Raw genomic sequence first — 20,650 nt, forward strand, 5'->3', positions numbered from 1 at the left:
AATTTATTAAGATGAGAAATAAAGATGTCCCAAAGCCCTCGTTTCTGTGGGCTGCATTATTAATGACCTTCATGCCTGCATATGGCAGACAGCTACTTGCAGGTAGCCTTCTTGTATTTTTTCATCCCCAGTAAGGTAGAGAATTAAAGGTGGATGAGGACAACAAAGTAAAGGAGAGACCACCAGTGGCATGTGAGAGTCAGCTAGCAAACCAAAGGCCAAAGTTTAATGGTTCATCTGTGCATTAGCTAATAGCCTGATAACCCCTGAGACACCCGTGCTTTTAAACATGAAAGCAATCTTAAGAACTAGGTAGTGGTAGCACAGAATAACTCTGAGTCACCTTTACATTAGTTTTCTGGCTCAGTCTAGTCTGGTGAACTGACATCTTAGGGTGTGTTGTTGCTGTCTTGGGAGTGATCGTGTGGCAAAGACCAACATTTCATTTGAGGTACCAGGCAAAAACCAACACCAAATAAAAAAATCTTCCACATGCAGTAGAAAAGTTGAGTTCACATTTTATGGTATTTTTTTCATCACATCCCAGAGTTCACTTCTGTCCCTAGAGTTTGTTGCCAGCTGGAGTAAATGAAGCATGGGATGAGTTTGTTTGTTTTGAAATGTGTAACTCACTGGGGAGACCAGGGTAGGGACACATAAGGGAAAGGAAGAGAATGATCCTTTCTCAGCAAATAAAACGAAACGTGAAGTCATCACAGTGTGAGGTTGTTTTGGACAAGCAGAATAAATTTTGTGATAGAGTCTGGACAGGATGGTACACAGTCACTGTGCAATGAACTAGAGGACTCTCCAGGGAACAGCTTGAGTGCCATTAGACATGCCCAAAGAACTAGATATTTTATTGAGGACTGATTTATTCAGAAACAGCCATGAAATGAAAACGCTGTGTGAGGCAGAGAGTAGTTTTTCCAATAATATTTTGCACATTTTGAACGTGTGTATATCTCCCACTTAGATGAAATAAAAATTTTTTTACATGGATTTAGATGTTTTCTGGATTGTTTAATTTCATCTAGCATTGCTTGGCTCTAATTGACCACAAAATCTTCCTTGATGGGCAATAAGCACAGGTTTTACAGAAATAATTCTGGCTCATGTTCTGCAAAGGAGTGGTGGTATTCTGTCTGACCTTCAACCCAGTAATGCAAACAATCATAAATTTAAAACAAAATAATTCTGGATTACGTTAAAATAACTCTGGCAAAAAGACCCCAAACCAAACCAGGACATTAGGACTTACAGCTCATAAATATGTAGGTGAACAAACCCTAAGTACAGTAATACCTTATTCAGTGTCAGTCATCTAGCTCCAATCCAAAAGGCTAGCGTCCTCCTTGTCTTCTAAAACAGATCAGCATATCTCTAAAACGGAAATGAATGTGATTTTTCCTCTGCCATTTTAATCTGTTTTCCAAGGAAATCCAAGTGCCCCAGTTTGCTCCCACATGTAAAGACATCCCAAAGGCAAACTTTTAGGATTATTTTACCTACAAGGAAATATATACTGTTGTTGAAGATATAATGCATATTTATGCTAGGGTTACCACTCCCATTTTGCACATCAATGAAGCCGTAAAGCAAATGAAAGGTCCACATTTGTGAAGACAAAAGTAGTAATTTCTGCTCTGAGTGACTTGAGTGAGAAACGAGGGCATTCAGTACTTCACATCTAGATAGCTTCAGTATTACAGATATACATACGACAAATTTAGCTCTGAGTATCTCAGTATCTCCTCTGATCACCAGCATAGGGAATAACACAAAATTCTCTTTATTATTCTTTCACAATGTTTTACTTTTTAACTATTTTCCAGCAAGTTAACAGAACTTGTTTGCAACAGGCAAAAGGTAGTTGAGATTGCTTCATAAAAACATGTGAATTCTTTCCTTTTGCTGGCCTTCTGTAGAAACGAGATGCCCACCATTGTGTACATATCCCATAGGAGTGCTTCCAACAGCTGCCAGCTCTTGACACCTGCATTAGGCTGTGGACATCTCTCTCTCCAGATATAGTCATACTGAAAAAAACATTACTCCCAGCCAGACCCTAACCCATGCTGCACCGCCTCCAATCTGACCACTGAGTTGATCATACGAGCATTTTCTAACTCAATTTACTCCCCCCCCAAACTGCGTTATTTTAAATAACAAGGCTTTGCTAACCAAGGTCAATGTGATACAATCAGGTTAGGGGACGCTCTTGCAAGCAGCTCAGCTGGGCAGGTTCAAGAGGTGGTGACAAGATGATGAAGTTGGCTGGAGGTGATTGTGTCTTCAGAGAGCTACAGGACTTCACAACAGTTGCACAGACTTCAGACTACAGAACTCATAAGCCTAAGGTCTTCCTATAACACAACTGTTTGGGGTTTTTTCCTTTTTCTTGTATGTACTATTCCTCACTCTTGATGCTCATAATTTTAACTATCAACTGATTGATTCACTCTGCCACTCTTGTCAAAGAAGGTGAAAATGGTTCTTATTAATGCATATATTCTAATTTTGTGATGAGAAACCTTTTTCTGTATGAAAATATGCAGCAAATTCTCCTACTATTTCATTTGCCATTTAATCAATGTATTCTTAACATGCACATTAAACAGTGCATTGTCAGTTTAATTTGTTAAACTCTTATTGTGGTTCTTTTTCTCATCCCCCTTACTACCTTCTTCCTCAATACATAACCAACATACCATTTTGCATCCCATGTGGGTTTTCTCTGATTTAACCTAGTAAATCTTTTAATTCCTAATTAGGTATTCTGCTCTAGTGCATTCACCCATGAAAGAGCCTGGACAGCTGAAGCTAAGAAAAAACACTTTCATTTTCCTAGATACTACTGAGTCATTTAATGTAAAATACACATGCAGTGGCACAGTTTGTAATTTCAGATTTTATCATCCACGAGTTTCAGAGCTGAGTCAAACCTAATCAGGTTTTTGACGAAGAGATAAAGATTCAAGTCTAGGTTGGAACAGCTTAACAATGGTGAGTTACTGAAAAAAGTAGTTGTGTAAAAGCAAGGAAGAGTAGAGAGACTGAAATTTAGCTCCAAACCACTGGTGTGAAATGTGGATATCAGCACAAGTAGTCCAAAGCAGGACTTGGAGTTTAATTAATTCTTGCTGCTTAGTTATCAGGTATTTCAATTTAAAATAATGGTTCAAATCAAGGTGTTAAAATAGCAAACAGGCAATCTATATTTTAATCATAAGTACTATTTCTGTTTGTAATTTATATTTTTAGCTGTGTTTTTCCCCAAAAAAAGGTTGATGATAATTGATTTGGGACACACATATTGGAAATTCTTTTTGATAACTGGGAAAGGTATTTCAGGAAGATTTTAAGTGGACGTATATTTTAATTTTGTTATGTTAGACCATGCCATATGATTCATTTTGATTTACTTTATAACAATTCATAATTTAATCATGATCGATTGTATTAGAATTGAACAGATATTAAAAACACATTTGAAAATGCACACACACACACAATGTTTTAAGCGCCATTGCCCTGAGGAAGGAAAAATAAAGTCCTTATGACATTGAATTTTATTTATAATTACGTGATGTCCTGAACAAAGAAAGTATCATGTGGTGTTAGTGAACTGATTGTACTGCTCCTGGTGATCAGGGCTTGAATTCTCCCTAGTTAATTATTAGCATTTAAATTATAAGCAGAGATATTTTAAACTCTTTCTACTGTTAATAAAAAGAGCCAGACACTTCCATTGTATGAATCATATTTTGACTTCAGCCACTCTTTGAAGATGCCTCGCTTTCTTCTTTGGTTAAAGAGGAAGCCCATACTCACTGCACTCCTAATTCAGATATGATAATAGAGCTTGCTCTTTAGTACCATCTTATGGTTTCACTTCTTAGGATTTCCTTCTGTCATAGCTCATAAGTTTTTTCACTTTTTTCCTTGTTATACCTCTGTTTCACTAGCACCTTGTGACCTCTAAAAGTTATCCCAGCTTCCAAACTGCACATTTTTATTTCAGTTTCAGTGAGTCTTGTTTTCCTGGAAATCAAAGCTAAATTTCTCTGATTGTGCTCAGGGTCTTTAATTGTCAGGGTGGGTGTTCATCTTATAGGGTTTCTTCAGCAAACACTAAAACAAAAAATTAGTCTCATTGCTAGAGGAGTCCCATTCTGCAGCTAATTTCTTTTTTCCCCCCAAATCAGGTTCCAAAATTTGTTTTCAAAATCTATGCTGTATGTAAATGCTGGTTTATGTCAAGATTTTTTTCTTAAACAAAATTTTCTGTTGTTTTTTCTATTTCACTTTCCTACTCTTTCCTGTTAGAAGCCTAGTTTTGGGAGTTGGTGAGTACCTTCTCATTGGAGTTGGGTAGGCTTTAAGGTGTGTCTACCCTACATGGCCCACATTACTCACATTGCAAAGATAACTTCCCTGTTTGCTACCATTTACAAGACACATTAAGAATCCTGCAAGATCTGTTCCTTCAGCTCCTACAGTGTCTGTGGATTTAAAAATGCCAACAGTATTAAGACAGATGGATCCCTACTATAAACAAGAATTTCTATGTACCAGTGTGAGCTACAAAAGAGAAAAGAAACACAACAAAAAGAAAACCCTTTCTGCACAGAAGTGCCAGCTGCACTCTTTGACTTCTGGACATATCTAAAACACTAAAAACAGACATGAAGAAAATACTCTAAATTTGTTCTTGTTGTTATTGTCACTAAGGAAACAATTTCCTAGGAATCTGCAAGTTGAGTATACAGACTCTTTGATGTGCAGCCAACTCTCTCTTCCAACACACTTCCCAGCCTTCTGGAGAATCAGGTCTGCCCACCAAGGGAGATCTCTCCTGCTCTGTCTCAGTTGAGTCCTTATTTCATGTGGAGATTGAACTCTGATGTTTCAGAAGAGCCATAACATGAGATATCAAAGCATGAGATATCAATGAGTCATGACTACACCAAGGGATTTTGCCTTAAAATACTCCCCTCTGCAGTCCAACAGCACTGCCAGGAGGCCTAGAATAGCAAGGAGCTAGGGAATGTGGGAGGCACAAGACAATTTTTTCTGTCTCTTCACTTGTGGTGTTGTTTTCAGCCATACTTCACCTCCCCTGACCCCCACTTTAGTTTAGATGTATGCGGCTTTTTGCATTGAGGCCAACAGGGTACGTATAGGTTGTTCAACCTCTTCAGCCCTTCAAATAGAATGGTCATCTGCAAACTGCCCACTGGGAATGATGTATGAAATTTGATAATCTCTGAACTGTGCCCAGGCATTGTAAAGAAGAATCTTTGCTGACCTGTCTGCAAACCCATTCAAAATGTCATGCAAATAATTTAACATTAATTTAATAACAGTTTAATGACCAAATTCCAGATGTCCAGGATGTTCTCTAGTGGTCTTTAATTTCTCAGTATTGGCACAGTCACCATATTCCACAGTTGTAGAGCGACTTGTATCCCATGGAACTTGTTAAACAATGTATTCTGCTGAAATACATTCAAACAGGAACATGCATGAAGATGTCCCCTGTCACCAGTTCTGCTGCAGACTAAGAAGCAAATCGTGGCTAAATTCATTGAAAAGAGACACAGCTTGTAACAGGCAGCAACTAAGGAACAGTATTATTTGTTTTAATTACTGGGGTTCAGGCAAGACTTACAGACAATGGGCCAAGTAGAATATGTGCAAAGACTTCAGTAATATAAAATAATTTCAGAGCATTTGAGCTTTGAAAGTACTTTCTCATTACCATTGACAGGTGTCCATGTCAGATCTTACTTTCCAATGTTCCTTGGAAGTGTCAATGAGGGTTAATGTACCGTTATGTTCATCCAGGAACCAGAACATCTCCTCATAGACAAGTTTACTTCTGGTGTGTCCCTAGCTCCTTGCAGTCTCTAATCTTCTATTTCCCTTCCCCTTGTATAAAAGCATAATCTGGCCCTCTGTAACTCTCCTTTGTGTGGCCTCTAGACCAAAAATGCTTAAAAGGTCTAAAAGCAAAGCTATTCTGTCCAAATAAACAGCTGGACCACAGTGAATCCATCTGTCAATGGCAACAATTCAATAACCACTGAGCAATCCTCCACCAAGGTAAAATCTATCTGTCCAGCCAGCCAGAAACCTTTGCTTTTATATTAAATTCATCACCCACTTTCATATCAGAAGTGTTTTCTCAGCTATTTATTTGTGAATAAGAAGGAGCTCAAGGAACCGAACTGAGTAGCCAACAAACACCAATGGTGGTTTCATAGCAGGGGCAAGGAAAAGAAATGGACTTTAATGTTACAGCTGCATTGCTAAATACATCAGGTCTGGGACCCTTCCTTGGCCTTGAGGTCCAGTAACTTGTCATCACTTTTACCCATTCTGCTAAACTGTTTTAGCACAAATTAGAATAGCCTTATCCAAACTGCCTATGAGAACAGACTCTGGGCCATGATTTTCCCTGAGCACTGTTTGTAATTGTGGTGTTGGCCTTTATTTGTTAAATATCTATTTATTATATGCTGCATAGAGGGCAACTCATTTAGAAATCAGATTCTCCCAGGTTATTGCAGATTCTTCCTGCTTTCCTCCCATTAGAGCAGTGTAAATGATTATCTGTTTTCCTAACCATGTCCAGTCTAATTGGTATTCATACCAGTACCGAGTCAAGCAAATGCACCATTGATGAACAGATCTTACTGAAAACAATTTCTTCCACATCAAGGGAGATTTATTTTATCTTGAAAAGACAACAGAAATTTCTGTCATTGCATATCATAAAAGTAAAAAGGCACATTGCAAAACCTAAGCAATTGATAAATGTTTGATGAGTCTGTTCTCTAAGCACGTAAAAGCTCTGAGGTTGTGAATTTTCCACAGATCATTCCTTATTAACTACCAATTTAGGATAATGACAGCAATACTTTTAAGAAATCTTTTGGGAGAATAAGAGTAAGTATTCACTTTTGAATTCTGTAAATCTATGAAGGAAATATTTTGATTTTTTTTTTTACTTCAAATCTATTAACCCTGATGTCCCATCCTTGTCATAGAAGGCCTTTGTTTTATAAATCCACGATGAGAATTAAGAGAGTATTTTGACAGCAACAGTATATGAAACCTCAGAGAAAGTGTACTCAACTGCTAGCTTTTCTGCAGATTTTCTATATATCTTTATGCAAATAAAAGCAGATTTCCCTCCAGTCACTTCAGACATATACTCTGTGGATGTTTATAGATAACCGTGTCATCCCAGACTCCCTTAATGGACAGTGGGGAAAAAAGGCCATGCTGGGACACAAGTAATCTGATTTACTTTAAAATACTGCTTCAGGAAAAAAATTAATTGAATCCTATATTCTTATGCTCTTTAGATGTATCTCAGATAAAGATACACTGTAGAAATCTATTTAAACTGTAAGCTCTCCAGGTGTCTCATGTGAGGGTCTGGTGCTTTTGCAATGGAGCTTCATTGCTATTGGAGCAACATATTGAAGAAATTACCAAATGAACAAACAAATTTCTATATATAAACTGATTCATTTAAACAATTTATTTCAAAAGAATTCAAAGAACATTAGTAGAATATTTGCTGAGAGAGGTATTAAGAAATGAGGGTCATCCCTCGTGGATTCAGTGGTGGTGTAGTAAGGCCAAGTTGCAACAAGCAAGAATAGTATATTTAACAAATATTTCAACATCACTGACATTAATAACAGAGATTCCTTCCCTTAGCTCATTGTAAAACTAAGAGGGGAAAACTCAAAACAGCAGGTGGAGCAATGTATAAGTCACACTCTACTTTGCCTGCTTTGCATTGTTACTTATGGGTCACTAAAGAGAGCAGTCTACTGATATAGATGATAAAGAATAAGGTGTGGAATCATACAGAATATTTTGTAAAGCCAGGCATTAAAATATAGAGCTGTCAGCCATGGATCTCACCTTAATGTTGGCTGAAGTCATGACACTCGTAAGGAGCCTGAATCCCAATTGAACAAAGAGACCACATAGCAAAAAGGGTACTGAACAAGCATGGCACATAGTGGAGCAGAAAGAATTTGGAAGAATGTGCATTTCTTTACTCTTTCATTCATTTGATTATTAAATGGGCTGGCAAATCGGTATGGTTCATTTCGTGGAGTATGGAGGAGTTTAAATCTTTTTAGAGACTAGCTCTTTGTTGAAGTCTAAGGTCAGCTTCAGATGATGTCACTACTACCAATTCAATTTAGAGCATGTTAGATTTTTTTTTCTTTCTTCATGTTCCCTTACATCAGCCCTTTTTCTTAGCCTTCTCGATCTCAGAGGAGAAAAAGTTAATACAATGTTTAGGGTTGCTCAAAGTCAAGACAGGCAAATGAAGGCACAACATTCTGATCTAAGTTGCTCTGACAGCCAAGGAAGCCAAGTCTTGAGATGCATTTTGAGGAAAGATGGACGTTATTATATTTTGAGGGTAGTTGCAGAGATGTGAAACAGCAAGATACATTCAGACATCTTCAAGATTGTCTTAATCTTTGTGATTCTTGATACAAATGCACATTGTTTTCTGTAGTACAGGTTATGATCTCTGGTCTGATCTTTTACCTGTTGCAGGATAAATGTAAATACTAAGGAACTAAAGCTGGTGATTTTTCAGAGTCACACAGAAGTAGTAGCACACTAGGGTGATGCATTTTGGAAATAGCAAGGACCGAGCAGAAAGCATAGAAAAATTTTGCAGGTTGGAACCCTGAAGCCCATGGATCACAAGCTGTAACATTTTGGGTTAAAGCTCTCAAAGTTGATTTAAAAAATGCAAGTTTGAACATGCTGCTAAAAGAGTGATATGGATTAGCTTGGACAAGCAGTCAGATATGCCTGCATATTCTTTTCAGTCTGGTCAATTTAGATGAAATGGGTAGATCTCACTTAACTTTTTCAAACCATCTTGTCTGACTTACCTGGCTCTTCTACAGCACTCACTGCCCAGTATCCCCACATAGTTAATGGAGGTAAAAAGGATGCCCAATTCACATGAATTATTTTAGAAACCTACTTTGGGATCAAAAGAATTGAAGTCTGGACTCCACTGCCTATAAAGACAGCATATAATAGCCATTTAGTCCTACACAGAAATCTGCAAACACAGAAATTTTATGTTTTTAGAGCAAGTAATTATAAGTGAAGTAAAAGGGAAATTATGTAAAATTATACACAATTGTCTGAAAATTCTGACAACCTCTGATTTAAATGAAGGGATTTTGAATTTTGAACATTTCACTCTATGACATGCAGCATGGAATAGTCTGTCAGTTCATTAAGCAGAATAACAGGTGAGAGTTTCTCCAGTCAGTGAAGAAATGAATGGCATCTTAATGTAAAGGCGAGCTTCCTTTTCACCTTTTAAGAAAGTAGCCATGTGTTACAAATTATCTGATCTAAATTGTGTTGTTAAGCTATTACATTGTTGCTTTCATGCCCATATTTTTAATGACAATAAACCTTTTGTGGCTGTGAAACATTTGACAATGGGTCACATCCACTGTACTGCATAATACAGTAGTGGTGCACATGAAACTGCTGCAAAATATACATAACCTACTTATCGAGGTTTGTCTCAGAAGTTCTTTGGGAATAGTAGAGTAGCTAAATTATGCCCTTGTTCTAATTCAGTAGGGACAGCAAGAGGTCAATTTAATGAGCTATCAGAAGAAAAAAATTAAAAATCAAGACAACAGAGTCAAAATAGAGGCTCTTAGTTTGGAGAATCTTTTATTGTTTCTGCTTAGGAGGATGGGAGGCTTATTTAGCCAGATCAAGAAGCTACAGATAAAATGGATCTTAAAAAGTTAAAAAACCCCTTTTTCTTTCAGGGAGAGTTACATCAGAGCTTTTCCAAAATGATGCACACAAAGCTCCCCAGAAGAGCTTCAGGAAGCTGGGCCTATCAGAATAATATTAAAGACTGGTGCTTTGAAGAGTTTTGCTTTAAATAGATCATGTTTTGCTTTAATCACCTTGGACCCAGCTCCATGTTTTCTGGAGCTAGAGAACATGCCAGAAAAAAAGCAAGCAAAGAAAAGTAATACAAGCCTTCACCAAAGTAGGTGTATAGCTGACATCCTTCATTCCAAACTGGAGAGTTTGGAGAAACTGAGACAATCAGGTAGTAAAGTCAACAGCACTAGGGAACTTGGACGGAAAGATCTTTCTGCATTAAAGATGCAAAAACTTCAGGGAACCTACATCTCAAGGAAGCTGGGAAAAGTCACAAGGAAAAACTCCAGACTGAAGCTGGTGAATTATGAACAAAGAACCTAGAAGTAACAGGGGAGAGAAAGCTGGGCAACAGAAGAGCTGTGTCTTGGACACCCAGAAGTGTCATGTTAAAGTGAGAATATTCAGCCAGGTTCCCATAAGGGAAGCAAGATCACAGGTATGACCTCAGCACATCTGTCGTGGATTGACCTTTTCCTCTGCTTGAGATTACGACAGTGATGATGCATGAATGAAGGGAGAATGGCTAAGGTAACAGGACAGAGCCAGCATGGACTAGTGAGCTGTGCAAGGCAACATACTAAACGATGAAGCACAGCCTGGGAATACTTCAGCCAGAAATTATATATAGAGAGAAACACCTTCTAGATTATTCAGTCACAGGATGACCAGGAGCTGCCTGTGGTAGTTGAACCTGAAGAAAATGAATGCAGCCTCAAGGTCGTCTCAGGGAAAATAATTCCAGGAATGATTTGGAGCTAAGTAGATACACCTGCAATGTAGTAATTCTTCTGTGGCCATTTTGTGGCCCAGTATCTTAACTGTGATATCCCAAGGCAGCAATACCAAAGGGTATTTCCAAGCCCTACATGAGAATATATGAAAATCAACTGAACTCTTTGTTTGTATAGTAAGAGCACTGAGGCCAAGATTTGATCACTGTCACTCTAAACCATCAGGAGGTATCAGAAACCCAGGACATGATTCAGACTGCAGATTAAACCATCTCAGTGACATTTATTGATGACCTTTCAGGTTAAAGAGTTACAGAGCTCACTCTACAGTAGATAACTATATTTATCTACATTAAAAGGCTGGTGTTTGGTGTCACCAATATCCCAGGGTATTTTACCTGCCCTCATACAGAGGGTAGAAGATGTGGTGTAGATAAGCATCATACGTATAGATCCCTAGTGGATGCTAGATACCCCAGAGGATCTCAGATGGCACTTAACACCTATGTTTAGGTGACTGAACCGTGTCCTAAATCTCCTTTGACTATAACAGGAGCTTATGTACTTAGATAGAGGTAGACACTTCAACATACATAGCTATCTTTAGGTGTCTTAATCTGCAAGCCGAATCCCATTTCTGGGATAAAAACTATCTGAGCAAAAGAGACCTGCAAGTCTTCGACACAGAGGACAGAGAATTAGTCGAATACCAGAGGTTAAAATCTGTCAGGGATACACTTGCTGGGGGAACTAAAAAGGCTGTGACATTCATTTCTTCTCCTCTTCTGTATAACATTCCGACTTTGGTAGTCTCTGAATACTCTTTTCTACGACCATCATTACTACATCCAGCTGTGGTACAAAGAACAAGTCAGAGAACAAAAAGCTAGAGAATACAGAGCGGTGTCCAGAGGCTTGAATGCTGCAGAGAAGCAACTTCAACATGGCTAATAATGGCTTTTCATGATGCTCTCTCCTCTGCAGTCACCAAGTACTATTCTCTAGTGAAGTTTATTCCAGCTGTTTGCTCACTGTACATTATCATCTCAGCTAACTAACCCATTCAGTAGCACAAAAACACCATCCAAGCTGTCAAACTTGATGCAACTTGAATGAATGAGTGTGGATTGTGGAAACCAAGGCTCCAGTGACAGCTGTGACACATTCACAGCCTTAGTCATGAAGACTTTAAGCATCTGTGGTATTTCTGATGCTCTCTCATCTCCTCTGCATCTTAAGCTAGAGCACAAAGCTCCTGGAAGAAATCCAAAGATCCAGCTCTCTAAAACACAGGAAATGAGTAACTTTACCAACTTTAACTTGGGTCTTTATATAATGCACTTGTGCTGGCTTCTTTGTAAAATTTGTTTCTAGGCCAACTCTACGAAAGTTCTGTTGTGTGTCCAAAATCTTAGTATGTGCTAAGGCCAAGCTCATATTTGGCTTTTGGTATTAGCTACATCAATTTATGAATTTAGATTACAAAAACTGCTTTTCAAAAGGAAATGTCTTTTACTTATGACCATGAATGTGCCATTTTATATTTTTACTAGAAATAAAAAACTTCTATAAACTTACTTCAAAAATATGACAGTAAGAGCAGAAAACAGAAATGTTATGTCTTGATAAAGTCTTACCATTCCAGGAAAAGGAATTAATAGTTAAGAATATCTTAGCTATTTTAAGCTTGCTTTCCAAAAAAATATAATTTCCTTCCACTGTGAAGTGTATCTCTTACTACAACAACTTTAATTCCAGTCTACATATCAATGTGTTCTCAGAGGTTTATGTATTTATTTTTTTAATTATTTGAATTTCAATAAATATTTTTTAAAGGCTATAGTTAAGGAGCAAGGTGTTAGTTAAATCCATTTATCGACTGACTGGGAGTTTTTGTTCGCTTCGGACAGAGGGTGGATGCACTATAATAAGAAAGCATTGAGCTACTGATTTATGGCAAAAAGCTGGCTTTTAGGTCACCTAATTCTAAGCGTGTCAAGTTCTCCAAGCTGGTCAAAATGTATTTCACAAGGTGCCAACCCTAAGCTAATGAGGTCTGGTCAGCATTCATCTGCATCTTCTTTCAACCTATAGTGTAGCTATTCACAAGAAGGGTATATTATATGAGGCTTGAAGCATTGCACAGCTTCTGGCTGGCTCAGAGAACAGGCAGAGCAAGTTTGCATCTGCCTGATGAAAACCATGTAGCCATCCCAGATGTGTCCCTGTGTTGATGTATGCCCACCTGTCCACAAAATGACATACAAGCTTCAGCTCGCAAATCCCTCTTAGTAACTGGGCATGCTCTGAAGAGAAAAAGTGTTGATACACTGAAGAAGCCTCTGAAATTTGAAATAATCAATGAATAATTAAAAAACAAAAAGACAGATAGAGTGTCGCCTGGGACACATGCAAGGGACAGGCTGAGTCTGCTGCTGGTTGGTTAAAGGGAAGATAGGGGTGAGGAAGCTGTGGGGGCCACCACACCAGTCTTGGGATTTGCAGAAACCTTAACATCTATCATGATTTGCTATTGTTGTGAGCTAGCAAAAAATACCAGTCTTCTCCCTGAGCAAAGATGGGAGCAAGAGCGGAATTATGCTTCATTGGGATATCTCTAAGATATCATGGAAGGATTAATCTCACTGATTTTGAATGTTTATCTCTGAGCCAGCTGTTGCCAGAACCTCCATCTGACCCACTTCAGGATGACCCACCCTCCCCCACTTATAATATAGTGAATATAGTGAATTGGGGTGATTATGTTACCAAAAATCTGGAATAAAGAACTTATCAACACCAATTTGATGCAGATAAGCAGACACTTCTTTATTGATGGCCGGACGCGCAGGGGAGTGTTCTCACCAACAGCGCGTACCAAGCACTAAAATCATACATCTTATATAGAACTTACTCATACATATTCATTAAGTGTTCATACATAAATATACAATTTCCAAGAAATCATTAACATACTCTCTGCCTACTTCCGATTCTGCGCACTAAGGATTAGAAATGCCTAGAAATGAGTCTGGGGTGTAATGTGAGTAGGTGGTTCATGGGTTGGTGGTCGCGATCTTCCCTTGCCAGAATTACCTTTTGCTTAAGGACACAGTTTTCTTGGCAGGTACCTGTAAGCTGTTATGGTTGTTTCCCCCAGTTCCTATTAATCCTAGACTTTGACAACTACTTGCATTCTCCTGGTCCTGTATATGTATTATAAATCAACTTACAAATCAGTTTGTGTTTGGTTACCTAGGTTCCAAACGTTTCTACTAGATGATTATAACCAATCTCTTCGGCCTTGGTATGGAGCTGTATAGGGCATTTTAAAGTAGCAGTCGGTTGCTGGTATAAATTACAACCAATAAAAATTTTTACTAAATATTTCTTATGATTGTATATTTCTATTAAATCAAACACAATTACTTCTATTTATTGGTAAATCAATAACAATTACCTTGGATGTGAGTACCTAGTTTTCAGATGCTTAAGTGAGAGTAGATGAATATCAGCCAGGCTGCCAAACACTTCTCCTGAGTGAGAAAGTCTTCCTATACAGGAAATGAATGGTAGTTTTGCCAGGAGATCCTTTGGGGCAAAGTTTTCACCTTGAGAACTAGGCAATTTATACTTCCTCCACTTCTCAAAAATGGACCTAATGACTACTCCCTGCAAAAGAAGAACTTGATTCTGTCACTTTTCCCTTCTGTAAAGGTATTTTTCTGTAAGAATCCCCACCCAATCAGATAGGACAAGATACTGTCCCTTGCCGGAAAAGAAAGTAGCAAAACTTGCCTCATTCTGAGGAACTAAAGAATAAAAATCATAAATCTGCCATGCAGATTAAAAGGGCTTTTCCTGTCCTAACCATCTGCCCCATTCAGCAGGCCCAATAAATCATAGATAAGGGACTATAATTACCCCTCCATTTGCAGCTCCTGATTGTGACCCAATCATCTCTAATAGAGTACAGTAGCCATTGTGGTTGGGGCTTTTTGTGAAATACCTCAACAAGGGACGGACAGTGCTTCAAACAGATGTGGCAGAAGTGTAATATTGTTATGTTCAATAAGGAGCTCTTAGACTTCAAAATTCCCAACATGTTATAAACCTGTTATTATTATTAATATTGCTGTAACTATTAAGAAGAAGAATAGATTATATAAATATTTATCCCCTTTTCTTTCAGTGTTAAGAGTCAATTATGAGTTATGCAAACATAAACTAGAATTATTGATTCAACTTCTTTGGTTTGTTGTTTTTTTTTCAAACTCAGTAGTATTAAGCAGAGGTTTTCACACCTTTTAAAACTTTTTAATAAAAGAATCTCTCAAATAAATAGATCAGAGCAGTTTCAGAACATAGTCTTACCTTAAGCCATCCAAGAGGAAAATGTCACACCTGAATGAACAGGAATGAGACTGTCAGGATGTCTCCAGGGCAGATAAACTCTAATGTCAAATGCAAATCAGCTCATTTCATGGGACAATTATAAGAATTTGTATTCAACAGTAGCGTAGAAACAGAGCAGCAAACAAGAGTCCCTGCAACTGCAGCTATATATTTCTGTAGGAACCTTTCCAAGGGAATATTCCTCAGCACAACAGCCATGTTGTTTTTAAATGCCCTGTGTGACAATGCTTCTACCTTTTTTTCAGGAGATGAAATGATTTAGTGCCTCCTAAGAAGTTCTGCCCTGAAGTTATTGATCCAGCTACTCTACAGATCAGCCCATCAACTTGCATGGGGATACAATCAATGAACTGCAGCAAATTACATAAACAAGACTTGAACAATCTGGCTTGTTTTACCTGAGTTCCTAGTCTGTCTTGTGGTGTTAAAAGTTCAAGTCTAAAATGACAGATCAATAAATTCAGAGAGCAAAAGGTGGTCAGAGAATGAAACACAAGCAAAGCCATGGGGTGAGGACTGGACATACCATGAAGTGTCCTGCAAAAAAAGTCTGCCTTTCTTCCCATATATTTGTGCCTTCTCAATTACAATCCAAACACTGTTTCAACAGCCACCACAGACACATGAATTCTAGTACTTGCTAGTGTTGTGAAAAACTACCAAATACCTTTCTGTAGGCAAAACATTTCCAAAGAACAGAACAAGTTCAGCATGGAGGGAACTGGAAAAGTATCTCATCAAGGGATGCTGTATATATTGAGTAGCAGGAGTACTCCGAAAGAGAGCGATGTTACAACTATCCCTGACAATACATTATAAACAAAGATGACTTTAAAGTTGTGGACAGTAAAAAAGAGAGAGTTCCTCACTGGTGCGTTTGCATCCCTTTCAGTAGAGCTGTTCCACTTCTGCACTGGTGTGGAAAACTCACTCCAAAATCCTGTTGACTGTGGTGCGTACTGAATCCTGACACCGCTGTCTTCACAGGTGATATGGGATGGCTGGATGTGAAAGAACAGGGAATGGAAATAAAGGAACACGAGCCAACACAAAAATACAGTTTGCTGACTTAAAGGTTGAGGCTGCACTCTCTGGGCCAAGTAGTAGAGTGAAATAGAATTCTGTATGTCCACTGACTTCTATATCCTGGTATCAGTTTACCTCTCCTGAGAACTGTGGCAAATAAATGACGACTCTGGTAAATCAGAACTGTAAGACCTGGTATTTCTGCAAGTCTTTCTGCGAGATATGAGTTACAGCGTGATCCTGTCCTGAGTTTACTTTTTCTCAGTGCTTCTTAACTCAAATACTCTGGTTTCATTAAAAGATAATCTGAGCTAATTTAGGAATTAGACTGTTTGTACTAAGTGTGCTCAGAAGGAAGGAAAGGAAAACAAAATCTGCTACATTGAAATGAATCATCTTGGGGACATGGGTCTCAACTTACCAAAGGCGTAGGCACACATGGAACTCAACCCCAGAAAAAATATCTCCAGGATGCCGGTTCAAGTCAGCCAAATGAAGAGAGATGTGATGAACAAAGGTCTGAATGCGACCAACAGTGCAGCCCATAATCTCAGAAATCTCTGTTTTTCTCTCCCTGGTAGCATCCCACAACAAAGCTTCTGCTTTCGTGTTTATGAGCTTCACATATGCACTAACAGCAGACCTAGAGAGCTACATGCAGCTGTGTCACCACCATGCAAACAGCAGACATCTTAAATCTACAGGGAGGAAGGAGCCCTCTGGTTTTCTTTCAGGGATCCCAACGAGTGATGGAAGGCTAAAGCCAAGGAGCGATCACAAAGCTACTTCCCTGGTTGAAGATATGCATTTATCACACATAAAGCCCCCCATGACCTTGGAGTCTGTTCAATGCCAATGGTTATCCTTCTAGTCACTGCACACATGCCTTTGATTGGAGAAAACAAAACAACAAAAATCTTCCACTCCGCAATGTCCAAGATAGATTGCCAATACAATAACAGATAATTGTAGCTCTCCTGAATGAAAAACAAAGCAGCAACTATTGCCCTCAGCGCACAGAAACAGAGGGAAAAAAAGGTATAAAACCATAACCCAGAACTGTAACCGAGGCACAAGCAGAGACATCAGCTTTAATCCAATTCCCATTATTACACTGAATAGTTTTCCTTAATTATTCATCAAATTGGAGCAGTGTTGCCTTACCCATCCTATAGGACAACTTCTTTCAAGACAGCTCCAGTGTGTTTTGCATTAGCCAAGTACAGATGCTTGTATAATGCATTCTTTCTCTGTAGCTATACCAACACCACTTTAAGGAGTTTACCTTCATGCTACTGACAGTAACCTTAAGGAAACATACATGTGCTAGCCATGGAAATATTTCCCCACTGTACCTGACCAGTGTTGCATAGGCGGAATAGAGAAGTGAGATGGCTGCGTACCCAGAAAACATCAAACGAAAATCCAACAGATTAAAAAAACATCTAAAAAGCTACTTCAGTTACATTGCATATTGCCATATCAGTCCAACACTTGCACTGTAATTAACATACACAAGACAGATGGTAATCCATAATACCCTAGGAAAGAATCAGGTCACTTCCTTGCCTTACTCACTTTGGTTAATATATTTTATTATTATTATAATTACCTTCTGTGTCCCTCCAATATATTCTTCAAGCTAAAGGCCAGGTTCTGTTTACCAGCAGATTAGATGCAGAGGAAAGCCACTGACTTCCAGGGAGTTCTTCCAGACCTGTTTCTATGTAAACGGGATGATCATCTAGCCATAAACACCAGTATGTCACTAAACAAATCTCTCTTTTTTCATGTATTTTCCAGTCCTGAACAGCATGCTGCATTACCTTTCCCTCCCTGGCTGTAAACTGTTCAGATTCCAACACATACCTGAACTATTTGCATGTTAAATTCACAGCATAGCAGTAAAGAGTCTGTCCTGTATGCTACCCCTCCGATTTAAGATGTGCTTTGCATAAATATGATATTATTAGAACCAGCTGTTCAGATACTGATAAGGAGAAGTGCACAGAGGCATGCAAGCAGAGGTCAAAGGCACGTTAACAGAAATTTTTACTACTGCCCCACAGTAAAAATAGAGAAGTCCTGGTGCACTGCTTGAAGGGTGAATCAGAGTTTCTGCGGCAGGTGAAGATGCAGAACTGCAAAGGGAGCTTTGAGCTCAAAAATGCCAACAGCAGCACGAGGTCTGTTAGCAATCAGGTTTTATTTACCAGCCATATTGTGTTAAAAACAGACGTGATTCCCATACCGAGCACGTTAACCTGTCACCACTTGCAAAGGGAGATTTATGTATTTGCAAAGAATCAAATCTCTCCGGCGGACGCATCCTCAGAGCCTGCGGTTCAGGCTGAAGGCAGAAAGCCTGCATGCAATTCCCCCCAGGAGAAGTATTCCCAGGACCCGGGGAAGAGAGGCGAAGAGCCGGTAAAACAATGTCACTCTAAGACAAGCCGCCGGTGCCTTTTCCCTCGCCGGCTGCAGTAGCGACGCTTCGGCATCTCCAGGGTCGGGCCGAGCGGAGCAGAGCCCTGCGGCCGCTGCCCCCCGTGCCCAGCCCCGGCGGGAGCCGGAGCGGTGCCACCCCGGGAGGAGGTGGCGGAGAGGCCGGAGAAAAGGACTTACCATTGCAGGAAGGATCCGTGCCGGTGCTGGAGATGCTGCATCCCCGCCGTGCCGGTGGGGTGGGAGACGGCGGCGGGGGGACACTAACCGGGTCCCCGGCAGAACCTGCCCGGCGGCGGCGGCGGGCGGCGGTGCAAGGGAGCGGCCGGAGCCGGGCGGCCCCCGCCTCGCTCGCACCGGGCGGAGGAGGGGTCGGCGCCTCCGAAGGGAATCCAAATTCCTCCTCCCTCGCCTGCCGGTCATGTCCAGGCTGCCTTTGCTCAGGGGATGGGCCAAGTCCTGGCCGTGAAGGAATTTGCCATCGCTAAATCAAAAAAAACCCAAACCCAAACCAAAACCACAACCAAAACCCGAAAACAAAAAAAGCCAAAAGGGAGGCAGGTGATTCGCAAACTTTTTTTTTTTCCTTTTTTTTTTCTTTTTCTGCCTTTTTTTTTTTTTTTCTTTTTTTAGGGGGGATTATTGGCGCTCGGGAAATAGGGGGTGGGGTGGGAGAAGCGTATTCAGGCTGGATCAGATGCTCTGCCTGCGAGTCAAGGCTATGGTGTGCTCGCCCCTGTATTTCTGCGTGTGTGTGTGATTCTCATACCCAGACAATGCTCTGCAAAACGAGCTGGTCCTGCGGAGAAAGGCAAACACCTCCTCCCCCAAGTGCCTGAGGAAAGGAAAGGGGATACGGAACCAATAGCTTTTCCCTGGCTAGTCTCATTAATATGGAGAAAGAGAAGGAAACCAATGAGGACGAGCGGGAGGAGGGGTTTATTCAAATCAAGCTTAAATCAAGCACTTTTTTTTTCCTCTTTTTCTGTCCTCCTTCTACCTCCCCCAAATCCTCCTTCTCCCTGACATCTAAGCACCGTTGCTGCTGTCCCAGATATTTTATTTCTTTTTTAATTAATGTGACGGTGTCAGCAAAACACAGTGGTGGGAGGGTGGATGGCATCGCTGCTGGAAGGGGGGTGTGTGGAAGGGGGTGTGTGTGGAAGGGTGGGTGAAAGGAGGCAATTTCTCCCTGAGATGCAGAAGAGTTGATTGCAAAAAAACCTGATAAAGTAGCTGGAGTTGTCAGGGAGGGGAACTGAGGGGACGCAGAGCAGGAATTTCACCTGGAAGCACCATTTTGCAGATGGTATTTGCACATGGGCAGCCAGCCCGTGTCCTGGGTGAGCCCTCTGAGCTTGCGGGAAGGATCTCCTCCCCTCCCCTCCACAGCAGACACACACACACATGCCCAGGAAGGGAAGTGACTGCTCAAGAACAGCAGCATCTGCACTGTCCTGCATTGCCTCAGACCTACACAGCAGCAGGATCCCTGCAACAGCAGTGCAGAAGTGGTACCTGTTGCTGGCAAACCTGTGGAGAGGAGCTGTAGAGAGGACTGAGATGGCTGGTGAGAAGGGAACGGATGTCTAGCTGGTTCCTTTGACTTGTATCTGGAAAAGAGCAGGGTGGCACATGTCCCCTGCAAGATAAGTGTGCAAAAGCATCCAGTCACTGTTCCCTTCTGCAGAGAGTAGCACTCAAGGGAAAGCTCTCCAGACCTGGAAAATGATCGCTAAAGGAGTCTGAACATCTATAGCAGGCCTAGAGAAGCCCTCTGCCAGGGCATCCCATGGATGTACCACTTGGTACACGCTGCTGTTCCTGCTGCCAACCATGCTGCTCTCAGGCCCCACAGATCCATGTCAAGAACTTGAGATGATGAACACCCACATTCTTACCCAAATTCTCTGAGACCTGTGTTGTAAGAGCAGCTGTCTGCTGATGAGATTCTTCTAGATACCCTGAAATTTCACAACACCTGGGATGCCGATACTGTTGCTCTTCCCATTGTAGAAGCCCTCTCCTTCGCTTATGTTTCACCA

The 20,650-nt window shown here is 40.3% G+C and overlaps 1 protein-coding gene across 7 annotated transcripts in view; it reads right to left on the minus strand.

The window, feature by feature from the left end:
- Positions 1 to 19,644, minus strand: part of ADCYAP1R1 (ADCYAP receptor type I) — a 150,923-nt gene extending 131,279 nt beyond the window's left edge. For 2 of the 7 annotated variants that reach the window (XM_074830573.1, XM_074830562.1), the window contains exon 1: positions 18,786 to 19,644. The gene's annotated coding sequence lies outside the window, so the exon portion shown is untranslated. The remainder of the gene's footprint in view (positions 1 to 18,785) is intronic. The other 5 variants (XM_074830588.1, XM_074830578.1, XM_074830599.1 and 2 more) reach the window with 4 other exon arrangements.
- Between the last annotated feature and the right edge of the window lie 1,006 nt (positions 19,645 to 20,650).

This window comes from Strix aluco, chromosome 1 (assembly GCF_031877795.1).
Source record: "Strix aluco isolate bStrAlu1 chromosome 1, bStrAlu1.hap1, whole genome shotgun sequence".
Classification (NCBI taxonomy): Eukaryota; Metazoa; Chordata; class Aves; order Strigiformes; family Strigidae; genus Strix; species Strix aluco.